Genomic DNA, 17,500 nt, shown 5'->3' on the forward strand with positions numbered 1-17,500 from the left:
AAAAATTATTTGTTAGTATTTGTAGTAATATATCTATGAAAGTGTGTGTGTATGAGGACACTTCTCAACCTATATACTCAATGAATTTTTGATCTACAGACTTGAAATTTGGTATTAGAGTATTCAGATATGTGGAAAACTTTAATCAGTTTTTATCCGGAAAAAGGGTTGCTAAGGGGTCAAAATTAAAAAATTAGTACTTGGGGATGGGGATATCAGATTTTTATCTGTTTGTTAATTGTTTCACAAGGTTTAAAAACATTTTCTAAATGCGTGGCAAGCTGGTTTAATGGTTATCGTACTTGACTGTCTTTAGGTTTTGGTTTAGATTTCAGCTAAAGTATTTTTTTTCTTTACTTACAAGAAATTAACTTTTTAGAAAAAACAATACTAGCATGCAAATGTCTGTTTCTTTTCATTTTTTTAATTTTTATTTCATTTTCTTTTAAAAGAATTTAATGTTACATTTAATACGTTCGGTATTTCTGTTTATAATATAAAAAATCTGCATTAATTCAAATATAATATTCATGCATATTTTTCGACTTGGACATGGATCTAACTTAATAACTTGATTTGAGCCCAAAACAATAAATGTTAAGGGGTTATAATAGTGGTCAAAGTTAAAAAAATTGACCGCTTTTTTTTTTTTTTTTGTTCAGCATACACCTCATAACACCCGGGCAACGCCGGGCACCCACGCTAGTATATATATATATATATATATATATATATATATATACTAGCATGGGTGCCCGGGTGACATTATATATATATATATATATATATATATATATATATATATATATGTAGAGAGAGAGAGAGTGATGAGACGATTCCATTATTTTTCCTGATTCTGATACAATTACCGATTCCGATTTTTTTTATGAATCTCTAAATATTTAACTAGAAAATCTTTACTTTATTCCGATTATCATAAAAACAAGTGTTAAATGTGCAGATATTTTTTTTCAAACATAAAAACCCACTTGTGGGGGTTAGGGTTATCTATAGATTTTAGAATTACTGGAAGTTTAAAAATCAATAAATATTTTATTATTTTATTATTATTACCAAGAGTGGAAGATTTTGTTTTAAATAAAATCAAATAAAAAAGATAATTAAAGGAATCGTTATTTGGCATCGGAAACGAGGCACAATTTTTTCCGACTCCATTACCGACGAAAGTTCCAATTTTTGCAATTCCCAATACTCATCAATTGTCTCAACACCAATAAAGATTTAAGACTGTAAAAATATAATTTACATGAATTTATTGTTTGACAGGATACTCAAATAAGATGGATTGAAATGTCCTTAATCCATCGAGTTGAAAAAAATGCGTTTTTCTCATCAAAGGAAAGATATTAGCAAATGAATATTAATAGCAAAGATATAAATTTGCTGCTACTGACAAAATATGGAACTGCATTATATGGAAACTAGTCATAAATGCAAAAAACGTTTTTGTGCAACGAGTTTATAAAATGGGGGAAAATTTATATATATATATATACTAGCATTTCAACTCGGCGTTGCCCGGGTGTTTGGATGTGTATGTTGAGCAAAAAAACAAAAAAAAAAAAACGGTCGATTTTATTAACTTTGGCCCCTATTATGACCCCTTAAAAATTTTTTTTGGGTTCAAATCAAGTTATTAAGTTAGATCCATGTCCAAGGAACCTATATATAAAATTTCAAGTGTTTAGACCCAAAATTGTCGGAAGAGTTTGGTAGAGTTCTCAAAGGTCAAATCGTTGAACTTTGACCCCTTAACAGCCAAATTTCTGGCCGAAAACCGATCACAAAGATTTTCCTAAATCTCAGTACCCTGTATATCTAATTTCGAGTCAGTAGACTTAAAATTGACAGAGTTATTGCGTAGGGAAATGCACACACACACGTTCACTTATATACATATATATATATATATATATATATATACACACTCACAAATAAATACATTTCGGTTTTTGTTATGGAGGATGGGGAGAGGATGGTGTTGAAAATTTTTTGTGCAGAAATTTGTTTATTGTCAGAAGTTTAAGATTATCTGGGTCAGTGATTTGAAAAAGGTCTTTCATGTTGTCAGTTTCTTAATGTTTTGCACCGATTTAGTTGCAGTTTATGAGGATGGGTTTTTATTGCAAGCAGAACTAATTCAGTGCAAATCTGGGAGGGTGGGGGTGGGGTGGTGAAATTGTCTAATGCAAAATTTGAACTACATTTTTTTTTTCTTTATTATTGTTATTCTGTCACCTGGGAGCCACTGTTGATATAAAAAAAAAAAATAAAAATAAAAATAAAAACAGTACACTGCTGGATTCCAAAATTGAAGCCAGGGTTCTAGGTTTGCACTTGAAGAAAGCAAACAAAACTTAGCAAATTACTAGTGTAATATATGGTGCATATGAGCGTGTAGGAAATATCAGCAGCAGCGAAGGATGGCTGGCTTGTGAAGAGATTAGCAGCAGCAGCAGCAGCAGTCGAAAAAGATGCATATGCAAATTAGGAAGTGTGTGCAAGAAGAAAAAAAGAAAGAAAAACTGCACCATGTAGTCAGAGAAGAAACGAGAGCCAAGCTAGATGGACGTGTGGCAACGAAAGAATAACGGTAATAAAATCTTGTGTTCAAAAATAAAAAAATGCCGACCAGGATTTTTATTTCTTTCCTTTGTAACTGCAACGTTACATTAGGCGATTCATGACCCATTGTACATTAGATAAAAATCAATACACAAAAGGTGCCTTAAATAATTTTCCAGACTTTTTTTGGTACAAAGCATTTAAAATTGTCGTAGACTCTTGAACATTCAGTATCTTATTGCTATACATCTTATGAGATGATTGGCCAGTTTTTAATTTTTATGATTTCAGGGTTAAATGAACAGCTACAGCATGAATTGGAATACATCCTACTAAAGCCCGATTGTCACAGCTGGTGAATTTAAAAAACTACAATCTGGATATGAGGACACATTAGAAGAACGATATGCAATAAAATTTTGTTTTAAACTTGGAAAAAAAAATCCCACAGAAACGTATGGAATGCTGCAAGCTGTTTTTGGAGCATCTTGCATGAAACAAGCATCAGTTTTTGAGTGGCATAAGAGATTCAAAGAAGGCAGCACATTTGTGAGGGATAATGAGAGGTGTGGGAGGAGTAAGGAAGTCAGAACACCAGAATTGATTGGCCAAATAAAGAATTTCATTGATAAGGACTGTCGTGTGTCTATAGAGACAATAAGTGTATAATTTGATGTCAGCGTGGGAACTGTACACAATTATTCATGAGGAATTGAAGATGCAGAAGATTTGCGCAAAGTTTGTCCCAAAGGTGCTCAGAAAAGATGAGGAAGAAAGACGTTGTCATGACAACAGGGAGATGGTCGAGCTGATCAATTCGGATCCTGCAGTTCTTGATGCTCTGGTGACCTGCGATGAGAACTGGATCTACTGCCGAGACCAAGAGACAGAGTTCCCAGTGGAACTATGCTGGGTCTCCCAGACCCAAGAAGGCCAGACAGAGCAAATCCACCCAAAAACTTATGATGACCCTTTTTTTTTGACAGCACGGGCATAATATACATGCACTGGCTTCCCACTAGACAGACAGACAATCAACAAGGAATACTATATTGAGGTTTTAAAGGCGTTCAAGAAGAAATTTTGTCAGAAGAGGCCAGCACTCTTCGAATTGGGCCAGTGGCATTTCTACCAAGAAATGCCATCCTTGTCACAGACTATTTGACCAAGATGCGCATCAAGACAGTTCCTCACCCTCCCTATTGTCCATACTTTGCTCCCTGTGACTTCTGGTTATTCCCTAAGCTCAAGGAAAATCTTAGAGCCTGTCGTTGTGAGATTATTGAGGAGATGAAAGAGGCTGTGATGAGGATCCTTGACACACTCACACAAGAGGACTTCCATGGAGCCTTCCAGAAGTTGTTGAATGGTACAACAAGTGCATTGCAGCCAGAGGAGATTACTTCAAAGGGGCGTAGAGTTTTATGTGTGCACTATCAATAAAAGTGTCCATACAAAAAAATGTCTGGAAACACCTTGTACAGATAAAAAAAGAGAAGAGGTTCAACAGAATCAATATTGTAAATAGTGAGGCAAAACACTTTTTGGCATGTCCAATTTTCATAAATTCAAAGGATTTCAAAATACATTGTGATGTTATAATAGAATCTCCTCTTTCTTCATATTTGCATCATTTTTTTTACCAAAGAATCAACAGTTTAAACCATTCTTTTCCCTTAATGATTGTAGTGTGGAGCTGAACCTGTGCAGTTCTAGGAGGCTTACCCTCCCAAGCTTTGCCTTCTCTCTATGAGAAAGGGGTTAGTTTATTGCTAATCACTTGAAGCACTTCTACAGCAGAATGCCGACAAGACTGCTGAGGCATCTTTCGCAGGATCAGCGTGCCCCCCCCCCTTTCAGAACGCTGACTTTTCAATCCCACTTTCCCACCTTTCTGTAACATTTCTTGCAGTGGGAAAAAAAAAAAATAAATAAATAAATACTTTCATTCTCTTATTGAATAAATATCATGATTATAAAATACCAGCAAGAACACTCGACGTTGCTCGGGACTGCATAAGTGATGAAAACAATGAGAGTTTTCAAAATTAGTAATCGTTTTAGTAAAGCACTACTTTTTTGAAATGTGCGTATGAAGACAGTGAACAGTCTTAGAACGCAGTAATGATGAATTTAATATGCAAAGGAGTTGAAAGCGAATAATATAAATAAGCGTTAATTTTTGCATACGGCGCAGTTTCAAATTTGGCTTGTTGGAATGCGTACTAAGGATCGTGTAACGCAGGAAAGACGAAATACGAAAGTTATAAAACAAAAGATTTGAATTTTGACGGTTATCTCAGTCAAAATATTACCACCAGTCTAACGACATATCAACCTCAAGAAGAGCATTCACATCTTACAACTGTAACAGATCACGTATGAGCGTGTGGGGAAAATATCAGCAGGAGCCGCAAGATAGCTGGCTTGCAAAGATATTAGCAGCAGTAGCCGGAAAAACAGCACGTATGCAAATTAGGAAGAGTGTGCGAGCTTGCGTGACAAGAAAAAGAAAAAAGGACACCACGTGGTCTGGAAAAGAAAAAGTGCAGTTGAAAAAGATGGACGTGTAAAGTCGAAGACGAGAAATGGATGGTTGTGATCGGCGTTTAGTGATTAGAAAGAAAAATGCATCCAGGTGAGAATAGCGTGTGGCCTCGCAGTGGCAGCAAGAGACTTTTAAGCTGATGTCAAGACGGCAGGGGTTTGTTAATCTCATGGCAGATGAAATGAACAGTTAAAAAAAACAAAAAAAAAACATTGTTTGCAAAGTAATGGTCACAAATGTCATTTGCTAAAAAAGCAAAAAAAAAAAAAAACAAAAAAAAAATGCATTCTCGTTTTTTTTTTCTTGTTTTTTTTTGTTTTTTACAGAATGTCATGTGCATGTGTGAACTGTTCCCTCTGTTTTCCCTTCCCGCTGGGGTCTTTAAACCGTAAGTGATCCAGCAATTTTTACTCGATGGCAATTTTCTGACCTGGCACTTATCTCCGCACGAATGTCAACAGTTACTCATCATGGTATTGTGAAATGCTTCACTTATTTTGTCTTTTAGTCCTTACATTCAAGGAGTGATGTTTCTGACAAAAGGGAAAGAATTGCTGTTTCCTAGGTCAGAATCTATCTACCCATCGATCTAATACTTATTGTTGATTAATTTTTAACCATAAAGTATTTCTGTTTAGTTTTAACTCCTTACATCAAGTGGCTTCATGCCTTGTCTGGAGTGATTAATTTTTTTTTTTTTTTTTTTTAAATGAATAAATAAAAATGTCTTTACTTACTTCAAATAAAATTCCAACAAAACTTCCCAAGAAGATTCATAGCAGAGTAAAAATTCATTGCTGGAGAGAAAAAAAAAGAAATTACAAATTAGAAAAATATATTACTCTAATTTCATCAAAACGAAATAAGATAAATTTTTCTATATAAATATAACAATAGATGTATGTATGTATGTGTGTGTGTGTGTGTGTGTGTGTGTCAAAATATTAAACCAATAAACTCAAACTACTGGTCACATAACACTGAAATTAACAGGAAATAATAATCATACACCAAGAATTGTTTCTAACGAGTAAAATCTTTGTTTGGATGGATGAATAATGTGTACACAAACATATCGGCAAGTTGAAATGCAAAATGTTCATTTCAACTTGCTAACATATTTTATTACCTTTGCGCATGCGCAGATTTATTTATAGTTTGAAATGGTTTAACATTAAATCTTTCTTGTCTTAACTATTACTAGCTCAAATGCGACTGGAGTGTTAAATGTCTTGGTTTCGATTCTACCTAATAGCACTGAAGTTATTATTTTTTTTTTTTAATATTTTGAGATCAGTATTATATATTAGGTATAATATAATATTCAATAGGGAATTTTGCAATAATGAATACAATATCAGTATGAATTAAAATATATTTAAGCGTATTTTACAATCGGGCAATATTTTTATTAGTTTTACGCAAGCGGTAATTCATTCACAGTTTGAAGTGGCTTCATTTTAAATCTTTCTTATCTTTCGATAGCTCAAATAGTAGGAAACCCCTTTTTTAAATTTTGAAATCAATACTATATCTTTGCTACTATATAAAACTATATAAGAACTTTGTGTGTGTGTGTGTGTGTTCCCTATAGACTCCGCAATGACTGGGCCAATTTTTATGAAATTTCACACATGTACTTTATGCATATTAAATAGGTTTTGTATGAAATATCGATAATCGAAAAAATCTGATGAAAGAAGGGGCAGGCGATTTTATCAAAGTTAACACCTTATACAGCCTAACAAGTCTATTTGAGAAGTTTTATTACCACACAAGAAGAAAGGCCCGGCATATAAAATCGACAGTATGTTCTTTGATATAACACGGGCACATTTGAAACGAACATTTCTGTTTAGAGCACAATTGAACAATTGTTCTTGACTTTTACATTTTAAACTTTATTTTAAGTGGTTAAATATAAAAAATAATTTTATCAAAGCAACAGTAGGTTCTCTTCAGTGCAATGTAGACTACAATGTATTGTAAACCAAGTCAGTGCAAGGAGGCATGTGAAGCTTCCACCCGGTGCACTGTCATGGGTTTCCAACTAGAGCAGGCAATCAATCAATTTGATTGAAAAATGGGCGATTTCACTGATTTCGATGACAATAAAAATATGGGCGTGTGAAACATTCGTTGATCGCCATTAAATCCCGAGCAACGTCGGGTCCCCCTGCTAGTATACATATAATATTCGATAGAGAATTGGCTCTATAATAATAAAGATGAAATCTGCATAAATCAAAATATATTTAAACATATTTTACAATTGGGCAACCCCCCACACCGCCCATCCACTTGTGTAAATTAAATAAAATTAGTTATTTGATTTTATAATAAAAAGTCTGGACAAAACCAGACTGTATTAGCTTTTTTTATTTATTTATTTACTAGCACAATAGGAATGTACGGATGCACGGCCGAGACAAAAAGAAAAGAAAATCAGCACTCCCTACCGTGTTCTAACTACCTGACGTCATTTTCAGACAACCCTTTTGACTTTCTGACATTTTCGGCTTTCGTAGATGACGAGCTTAGACAACTTAGTTTGTTTTTGTTTGTGCAAGGCCAGAATCTTGCTTTTGGGGGCTAATTAAACTATTTTTTTGTACAAACAAAGTGTTGTTGTTGTTGTTTGTTTTTTTTTTGTTTTTTTTACTTAATTCAATATCTTAAGACTTTACTTTATTAATTATCTTTGAAATAGACCCGGAAAACTAATATTTATCTTTCAAGGGATTTTTTTTTTATAATTTAACTTATTTAACTTCAGAATTTGGTTGAATTTGTCAGTTACTGAATATCGCCGTGAAAATATTTTTCTTTGTAATTTTTTTTTCACGTGTACAAATATTTTTTTTTTTTTCCTTTTGAAAATTAGCTTTAATTTTTCAAATACAATCAAAAAGTAGTCGGAAACCTACAAAAAATTATGATGAACAGCTTTCAAAACTGTCCCCCCCCTTTATTTTCTCCGCCATTATTGCCTGTACCTAATATATATATATTAGTGGTCTGGCGAGGCCACAGGGGAGACAACGGAAACAGCAAAACTGAAGCTGGCCTGCCAGGACACATATATATATATATATATACACACACACACACACAAATTTGGCCATATTTTATTGATTTGAAAATATAGGTTCTTTTTTTACCAATTTTCATAAAATTTGGACCATAGAATAGTATTATAATCTTACAAAAGGCCTGCAAATTTTCATGCAGTTTCATACCCATAGAACCAAACATATGAGAATTTCAATATTCAATTTAGCAACGAGTATAGATATATCGATATATAGATATACCACCTTTTTTTTTTTTTTTTTTTTTGCAATTTTATAATCTGAAATCTCAGTGACTATTGATCAGAATTTAACAAATGAAGGCTTGTTGGAAAGCTAATGACCTGAATTGGGTAGTGGACTATGTGACATTTGTCCTTAAGGTCACATTGCTTCAAATGGTGGGGGGATCAATTTTCTATATTAATTTAACGTAAAGTGATCACGCACTTTATGGCCACCCTTTTTTTGCGGGGGTGGGGGGCATTTTTTAAAGGGTGGTGTTTATTGTGGCCTGGTAGACCAACACAAAACCTACCTTAAAAAACTTGTTTTTTACTGGTTTTCGGGTGTGCTAAAAACGAATATCGCATTTAAATTTTCCACAAATAAGTATTTTTCAGAGTTTTAAGCAAAAATTTGCTCACTTGTCAACACTTATAAAGAATTACATTGCTTAATAACTGGAAAAATACTTGCTTGTGGTAAATTTAAATGCAATGTTCGTTTTCAGTACACCCAAAAACCTATGGAAAACAAGTTATTTTAAGGTAAGTTTTGTGTTGGCTTACCAGGCCACAATTACCAAATAAACACTGCAAAAGGTGGCTATGAAGTGGGTGTTCATTTTACGTTAAACTAATATAGAAAACTGATCCCCATTTTTAAAACTATAATTTATTCATATCTTGGAAACTACTCATTTCCTGGGATTTTAACTTATTTTCGTTTTCAGCACCTTCAAAAAGGATTTTTGTGGGTAGAAAGATACATTTCAATCATAGTCATTGTTTTTCTAGTTTTGCGTATGAAATAGAGAATATCGGATATTTCCCCAAAACCTCTAGCCTTGATGGAGGCGTTGATGTTATGGTTTCAAATGATCTGAAATAACAGCAAGGGGAGACTTGATTCCAAATATTTCCCATCTAGCTATAAAAATAAAAGCGAAAATGTTTGTGTATGTGTGTGTGTGTGTGTGCGCGTTTTTCTGTATGTCCCAGAAAGGCTTTTTTCCAAGAACCGATCGATCGCCTCACAACTTGTTAAAACTTTTTATATCGCGCCTAAATGATAATATCTACGAGTTAACAACCAGGGTCGCCTATCTATTAAATTTGCCCGACTTTCAAAAGATAAATATTCAACAATTTTCGATCGCCGCATGTGCATTAAGCTTTTTCGTATAAAAAAAGAAGCGAACAGACTCGCGGTAAATAAAACACTGTCCCGCACTTAAAGTTGACGTCATTAACTCGTCAAAAACGGGCACCTGCCGTTAAACGCGCACGTTTTGTTTTTTTTTTACACTTTATTATTTTACACCTGCGCGTCAAGGCTTTTTTTTTTTTTTTAAAACAAACACCCGGCCAACGACTTACCCAAAAACACACACATCTACAAACACCCGGGCAACGCCAGATACCCGCGCTAGTAAATTATATTTCCCTTCTTTGGTTTTAATACATAAAGTAAATTTCACAGTGTATAAGGATTATTTGATACAAGTTTTAGTCTCCCCTCCATCAAGGCCAGATGGAGGAGAGACTAAAACTTGCTGCTATGGTTTCAAATGATCTGAAATTTTACTCTATTTCACTCTAAACAAGGCGTATAACCAGTGATGGAATTCATAATATTTTAAGCACCGGTTCGTGCGAACCGGTGCTTAAAATATTATGAGTTCGGCGAACCGGTTGTTAAAATTATGTAAACCTCTATTCATAACTACGTTATAGTATATTCTTTATTCTACTTAGCATTTTCTTAGAACCTGTTCTTAAAAAATTTGAATTCCACCACTGCATAAAACCCACTTAGACGTAAGAGTGCTATTATCTTATATCGTATCTAACAGAAAACTGTGCCGAGTTGAGTAGCGAGATGTTTGTTCACATTACATTTGAGCCTTCCCCCTCCCGAATCATACAGTACTTATATATCTCTACCGTTATATAAAAATCAGTGTGTGGGTGAGTTCCTTTCTCATAGGTTTCGAAACAGCTGCTTTCACACAAAGCTAATTTATATGTCTGGCAGTGTTCTTAGGTATGTTTTGTACAGAAATTCATCCGATAAATATCAAGAATCAAAAAAAATCCAATCTTAAAAATAGCTTTTCTCTCTTATAAAAAAGAATAATTTTTACAGGGGAATATTTCACGTTACACTGGCCAAGGAATATAATAAAATCTTAGCAAATTATTTTTCTTAAAAAAAAACAAAAAACAAAAAAAACAGATTTATTCTAATCTGGAGATATAGCTAAATGGTAGAACATTCCACTATAGATCGAATGAGCCTCTGTTCAAGTCTGGGTGTACCTCACCATTTTATCTTATTTTTTTCTTATCAATAAGTTTGATTTACGATAAAAGAAGAGGTACCACTTAATATCGCCGCAAATCATTTATTCGTTTGCGTATCTTAAAACTAAACATTAATAAGAAGTGACTTTTCCAGGGCATTCATCGTCAAGTTCAAATATCAGCTGACGTGATATTGTAAACAAACACAGACAGAATTTGATGAACGACATTATTATTTTTATTTGTTGGCGAATTTGTCCATGGGGCAAATTATTCCTCGTAATCTATTATATAAATCTCACCTGTCTGTTTAAATGTATGTATGTATGTATGTACGTTTGCCTAAAACTTTTCTCGGCGGCATCAGACAGGGTTGAAACTGGTACCGTTTGAAAGGGCGTATGCTGTATTTTCGTGGACATCGGCAAAATTACACACCTAATGTGGTTCAACAAGTCATATCTTTTTTATTTGTTGGTCAATTTTTAAAAGAATTATATTGATGGAAAGAGAATAAAATAAGCATTCTAATGATCTTAATTTTTCTTTTATGCGTTCAATGTTTTTATGCTTAAAGTTAAAAATGAAAAAAAAATGGTAAAAAATGACAGCAGCAAAAAGGGAAACGCTTTTTTCAATGTTTACATTTCATACGTTACGTTCGGAGACATATGTGCGGGGGTTAAATTTGATTGAATATGGCTGAAATTTTACAGACTATCTAAAGAAGTCCATCTCTACTGGTGTTTGGTTTTTATTTTTATGACCACAGGAAGCAAAGTTATGACCGAGCAAAGTTGAATAATATTTCAAAATTGATAAGATAAATCGCATATATCACCCATTTCCACATATAGATAACAGTTTCAGAATTATTTTCATGTATAATATGTAAATATTTGATAATTATTAATTGCAAGACAGTCTTGGTCGAATAATATATGAATATTAGAAAAAAAATGGCCAATTATTTCCCATTGAAACAAACGTTCGCAATAGCAAAAAATTGTTTCTTCATGACAATTTAGCCAAACACGCATGCACGAAAAACATTCTTTCTTGAATTAGTTTAAATAGGAAAAAAAAGGTTACTTTGCTGACGTGATTGTAGAGTAGTGGTTATAGTGACAGCGTCGTTTTAAAGTCACATTTGCGCCAACATATCGGACATTTTCTTTTTCGATTTTTAAAGTGTTAATTTTTAAACTGGGTTATTTTTCCGTTTGTTTCTTCTGTATTTTCCATCATGTTCACCGTTTTTTTTTTTGTTTTTTTTTTGTCTTTCTGATTTTGAAAAAACTTTTAACATTTAAAAAGGATTATTTCGTTCGCTTATTCTTTATTTTTCCCTTTAATTATTGTTTTGATTTACCTCCCCCCCTCCACACACACACACATCATCACACCCGGATAACGCCGGGTACCCCCGCTAGTATGTAATAATCAATAGGGAGATTGATTCTATCAGAATTCATATGCAATCTTCATGAATGAAAATATCATATTTAAGCGTATTAAGCAGACAGCCAGCTAATATGTATATGCTATTTGTTTTTGCTTGTGCAATACGTTTTGAATGAATTCAATTATTTACGGAAGTGCATTTTTACCTTGATCCGAGTTGGGAATAATTTTCCCTTTAACCAATTTGGTACCCCCACATGGGGAGCGGCATATACGCTGTTTTTAAAATATAATTATCTATTGACACGTGTTTCATCGTCTACGACTCATGAGAGTTGATGAATCTAGCGAGATTCAATATATATATATATATATATATATATGGTGAATAAATGACAAAAATCTATATTCACAAAATTCATGATGTTGACCATTTTATAATTTATTTCTTTAATTCAGTTGACTTTTACAATTCTTGATAGTATCTGTTTCATAGTGCAAAATAAATCACTTAATAATTATATCAATCAGTGAATCTACTTTGCCCTTAACTCATCAGAAGAAATTGCAACAATCAATCCGTCAAAAGGAAATAGAGTGCGATCTGACATGATTAAAATCCAAAATTGGAAGAGAAGCTGCAAATATCTATGACTATGATTCTGGGGGCCTCATTAAAACTTCTGCAGGTTAGTACAATCAAGGAAGTAGGAAACAGGAAGGTTATTCCAAGGTCTAGTCGTCTGAGAGAAGAAACAAGTAGAATAGAAGGTCTTTCAGCATTGAGAGCCCTCAACAGGTAAGGGGTGGGATTTTGCTGCGTTGAGGAAACAACAGTTCAATTTCGATACAATTCTATCGACACTCTCCTGAAAAGATCTTATGAGACGATTTACCATAATGAACCACCAACTTTTGTTCACTTACAAGAGTTTCCTAATTTATTTTTATTTTATTTTTTATGGCTTTGTCCCAATTTGTGTTCTAATTAAAGTTCATTCCAACGAAGTCCGGGCATTGCAAGCAATCCATTGCTTCGCTTAAGATCGGCAAATAATTCCACGCAGTACACGCTTTCGGCATTTTCTCCAAAATTCTAAAAGTCTTTTGCAAAGTCAATTGCTCCAGAAAAGATTTCTCTCCAGAAACTACAAATAACTTGGTTGATTACCAAAAGAAACACAGAAAATGTAAACACCAGATAACTAGATTATCCTAACAATAATAGAGATTTTACATCAGTAGTTTGTATTGAATAAATGACAAAACACTATATTCCAAAATTCATGATGTTGACTATCTTATATTTTATTCCTTTAATTCAGTTGACATTTACAATTATTTACAGTATCGGTTTCGTAGAGCAAAATCAATCACTTAATTATTAAATCAATCAGTGAATTTATTTTGCCATTAACTCATCAGAAGAAATAGCAACAATAAATCCGTCAAAAGGAAATAAAGTGATTTTACGTGATTAAAATCCAAAAATTGGAAAAGATGCAAATATGTTTCCATTATGCCATTTTGAATTTTAAATTAAAGGAATAAATTATAAGATGCTCAACATCATGAATTTTAGAATATAGTTGGGTTTTTTTTTTAGTCATCTATTCACTATATTGCTCTGTAATTACATTAAGCTTCCTTAAATAAGGATTGGTATATATTATGAGAAAATATATTTCTATATCTTGTTATTAAAAGTTTATTCAATTTGTTAAAAAAAATACATTATAAATCTAAAATATATTAAATCTTAATTATCTGACAAGGAGTACAAATAAACAAACAAAACAAAAATAACTTATTCCATGGAGTTTCGAAAAATGCAATTCTTCTCATGAGAGGAAAGAGGTTTGCAAAGTATACAAATTTTGCAGGTTAATGCATTAAAAGGAAACTGCAAATATGACAATCACATCTGTATCACAAAAGTAATTTAACAGTTAGTGACAGTTTATAGGGATTGAAGAACTTAAGAAAGCAAGAAACGGGGGAAAAAGGGAGAAAAAGGATATGGTAAAAATTCAATTAGAAAGGCGATAAAATCCAGAACAGGATAAATGCGAAATACATAAGAGTACGTTTCCAAAGTAATGTTTCCTAATTTTTATCCCGCTAGTTGACCAGAGGGAATTGCAAATTGTATAGTTATTATGCCTGAACTCATGCATTCACGACCTGAAAATTTCATCTCCCTGTTACAAATATTGACGGTGTGAGAATCTAAGAAAGCAACCCCTGCCATGGACGGGAGTAGAGATGCATTATTTAATTCCTGGCAGAAGTACATTAAAAATGGTGGTGACCATGTAGAAAAATAAATTCCGGAGCACAAAAGGATGCTCGTCTTAATGGCACCACTCCCGTCTTCATAGATCTTCAACTTTTTTGGTATAAAAAAAGAAACAGGTTTTACTTTTGGACGCCCCTCGTGTGTGTGTGTGTGTGTGTGTGTGTGTGTGTGTGTGTGTGTGTGTGTGTGTGTGTGTGTGTGTGTGTGTGTGTGTGTGTGAGTGTGCGTGTGTGTGTGTGCGTGTGTGTGTGTGTGCATTTCTCGAATCCACTCAACTGAAGATCAAACTATCTTTGGACTACTGCACTAACCGCAAAAACAATTTCCATAATTCCAGCTGCATTGAAAATTTTCCAACCGGACTAATTGTACTCAACTGGATTTAAATTTGGATTTGATTCTTTCTAAAGAATTATTTTTGCCTTTCGGATTACCTTTCAAAGAATCTTCATGCAAGCTGCAATTTTATGCCCGGTTTATTTTTATTATTTTTTGAACATATCCTACATTTTTTTCACTCGTTTTTAAAGGACATTTACATCTTTGCAATTTATGTCTATAATAAATTGCGGTTTCATTTAATGCCATAACCAGCAAATTCTAGCATTGCTACAAATATAATTTGCTGATTTCTTTCTGTCCTCTAATGAGAAGAATAGCAAGAATAGCATTCTTTGAAATTCCGCGGAATAAAGACTTTGTAAATTGGTTTTGGGAGTATTCAGTCGAACAATAAATTTTGATTGTAAATTTCAACTCACAGTTTTTATTTCTTTTCTCTTATAATCCACGCTCTATTATGTGTGTATTGAGTTTTTTTTTTTTTTATTTGGTTGGAATTAAAACATCTATATATAAATACTGGTATTTATATTAGATTGAAATTTACCATTGCTTATATAAGGTAAACACTCCATCTCCTTTGATTTCATTATTTTATATATAGATATATAGAGATATAGATAGATGTGCGTGCATATTATTTCTTTAATAAATCTTAAGTATTTTTCCACCTACAGACACTCGTGTTGACATACTTATGTAATCATCAGTGTAAGAGCCCCTTAGTGACCCTTGACTCTGTAGACTACCATTTTTCCTCCAGACCACCAGAAATTAACAAGATGGAGGTTTAAGACCAGGTGTCCATGAAAGAAGTAAATTAACAACTGGGAAAAAATAGTTTACTAGTTTATAAAGAATACTAATACTTCAGTCCGCTGATGATTGCTTGGTTGACGCTACTTGCTTCTAGATTACCTCCCTTAGTTTCATAAGTACTGGAATAGTTGTTTATAGGTAGAGATGTTTCGACGGAGACCCAAAGCATATTATTAGAGATTGCTGTCAGTCATGGGAATGATAACAATGTCGAAAGACTATTCGGTTACTAATAAACGAATACTTATTTTTGGCATTTAGGAATTTTCTTTTCAAAGCAAGAAACAAAACAGAAATCCAAGATATCCTGTACCAAAAAATAAATAAATAAATAAACCATTTTTTTAGCTGATCAAACACTTGTGCCTATAGTCAGACAACTGAACGAGGAAAGCAAGTATATATATATATATATATATATTTATATATATATTTATATATATAAAGTGAATGTGTGTGTATGTATGTATACATTTCCCTACGCAATAACTGTCAATTTTAAGTCTACAGACTCGAAATTTGATATACATGGTAATGAGATTTGAGAAAATCTTTGTAATCCGTTTTCCGACAGAAATTTCACTATTAAGGGGTCAAGTTCAACGATTTGACCTTTGAGAACTCTACCAAACTCCTCCGCCAATTTTGGGTCTAATCACTTGAAATTTTAGATATAGGTTCCTTGGACATGGATCTAACTTAATAACTTGATTTGAGTCCCAAACAATAAATGTACATAGGTCATAATAGGGGTCAAAGTTAAAATTCACCGCTTTTTTTTTTTTTTTTTTTTTTTTTTTTTTTTGCTCAACATACACTTGCAAACACCCAGGCAACGACGGACTGAAATACTAGTATATGTAATTTTTTTTAGTATATTAACGGCTATATAACGTTATTAAAAAAAACATTTTTAATCTTACTTTCTTTCACTCGCTATGCACCCCCCCCTCCACACACACACTTTTTTGAATTTCCAACGACTTTTTTCGTTTTCTGAAATAGAACAAGGTCATACATTTCATTAAATCAAAAAAACATTTTCAAATATTTGTACTGGAGTTTTGTTTTCTTAATTTCATTCATCCAGAGGAAGTCTCGAAATAAAGACGAAACGTTGCTGAAAACATAACTTGGTTTGTTCCTTTTTCATATCTCCATTTCGTCGGAATACTATTTCCAATATTCTCATCATTATACACACACACATTATATATATATATACCCGAAACAGTGTTTCATGGTAAACAACTGATGATCCCTTAAAAAATAAATTATTACTGGTACTATAGTGAATTCGAGAGGGCAAGTTGATGCAGTGATTGCAGGTTATTGAATGACTTACTGACTAAATGGTTTTCTAACGAATGATAAAATTTTTTTTTTTTGTATAGTTTTAAAGTTTAAAAACTTCCAAGACTATATATATATATATATATATATATATATATGAGGAAACCCGATGTTAAAATGATGTAATATATGGGCAAATGAAAGTGCCCCCCCACCCCACTTTTTAACAACATTTCTTTTGGTCATTTTCTTTCTGAAAAAGAGATGACATTCTCGAAATATCAAAGACTTCTATCACGGTTATCTCAAACATCAAGTCTATTTTACTATTTTGTATTTGTTCTAGAAATAAATGAATATATGAAAAAAAAAAAAAATTAAAAAAAAAGCTCTACAAGACCCTCATTCGTTTCTCCGTTTTTTGTCTATACATCAAATTATTTTAACACTGTTCCCTGCATTTCTATAGCCTTCTTATAATCTTCCACATTTATTTGCCAGCAATGCTTCAAGGAAACTACCTTCCCATCTTATATATATATATATATATTTATATTTGAAAAGAATCTTTTCATACCACAAACGCACAAAATATTTTTCAAACATTTAT

General features: G+C 32.9%; 1 protein-coding gene across 2 annotated transcripts in view; it reads right to left on the minus strand.

Moving 5' to 3' along the window:
- Window positions 1–17,500, minus strand: part of LOC145247471 (frizzled-5-like) — a 437,519-nt gene that overhangs the window by 341,867 nt on the left and 78,152 nt on the right. Inside the window, exon 2 of one of the 2 annotated variants that reach the window (XM_080109270.1) lies at window positions 5,872–5,931. The gene's annotated coding sequence lies outside the window, so the exon portion shown is untranslated. Of the gene's footprint in view, window positions 1–5,871; window positions 6,057–17,500 lie in introns of those variants that run through there. The other variant, XM_080109269.1, reaches the window with a different exon arrangement.

The sequence above is a fragment of the Euprymna scolopes genome, chromosome 25 (genome assembly GCF_053919585.1).
Source record: "Euprymna scolopes isolate OS-2025 chromosome 25, ASM5391958v1, whole genome shotgun sequence".
NCBI classification, from domain to species: Eukaryota; Metazoa; Mollusca; class Cephalopoda; order Sepiida; family Sepiolidae; genus Euprymna; species Euprymna scolopes.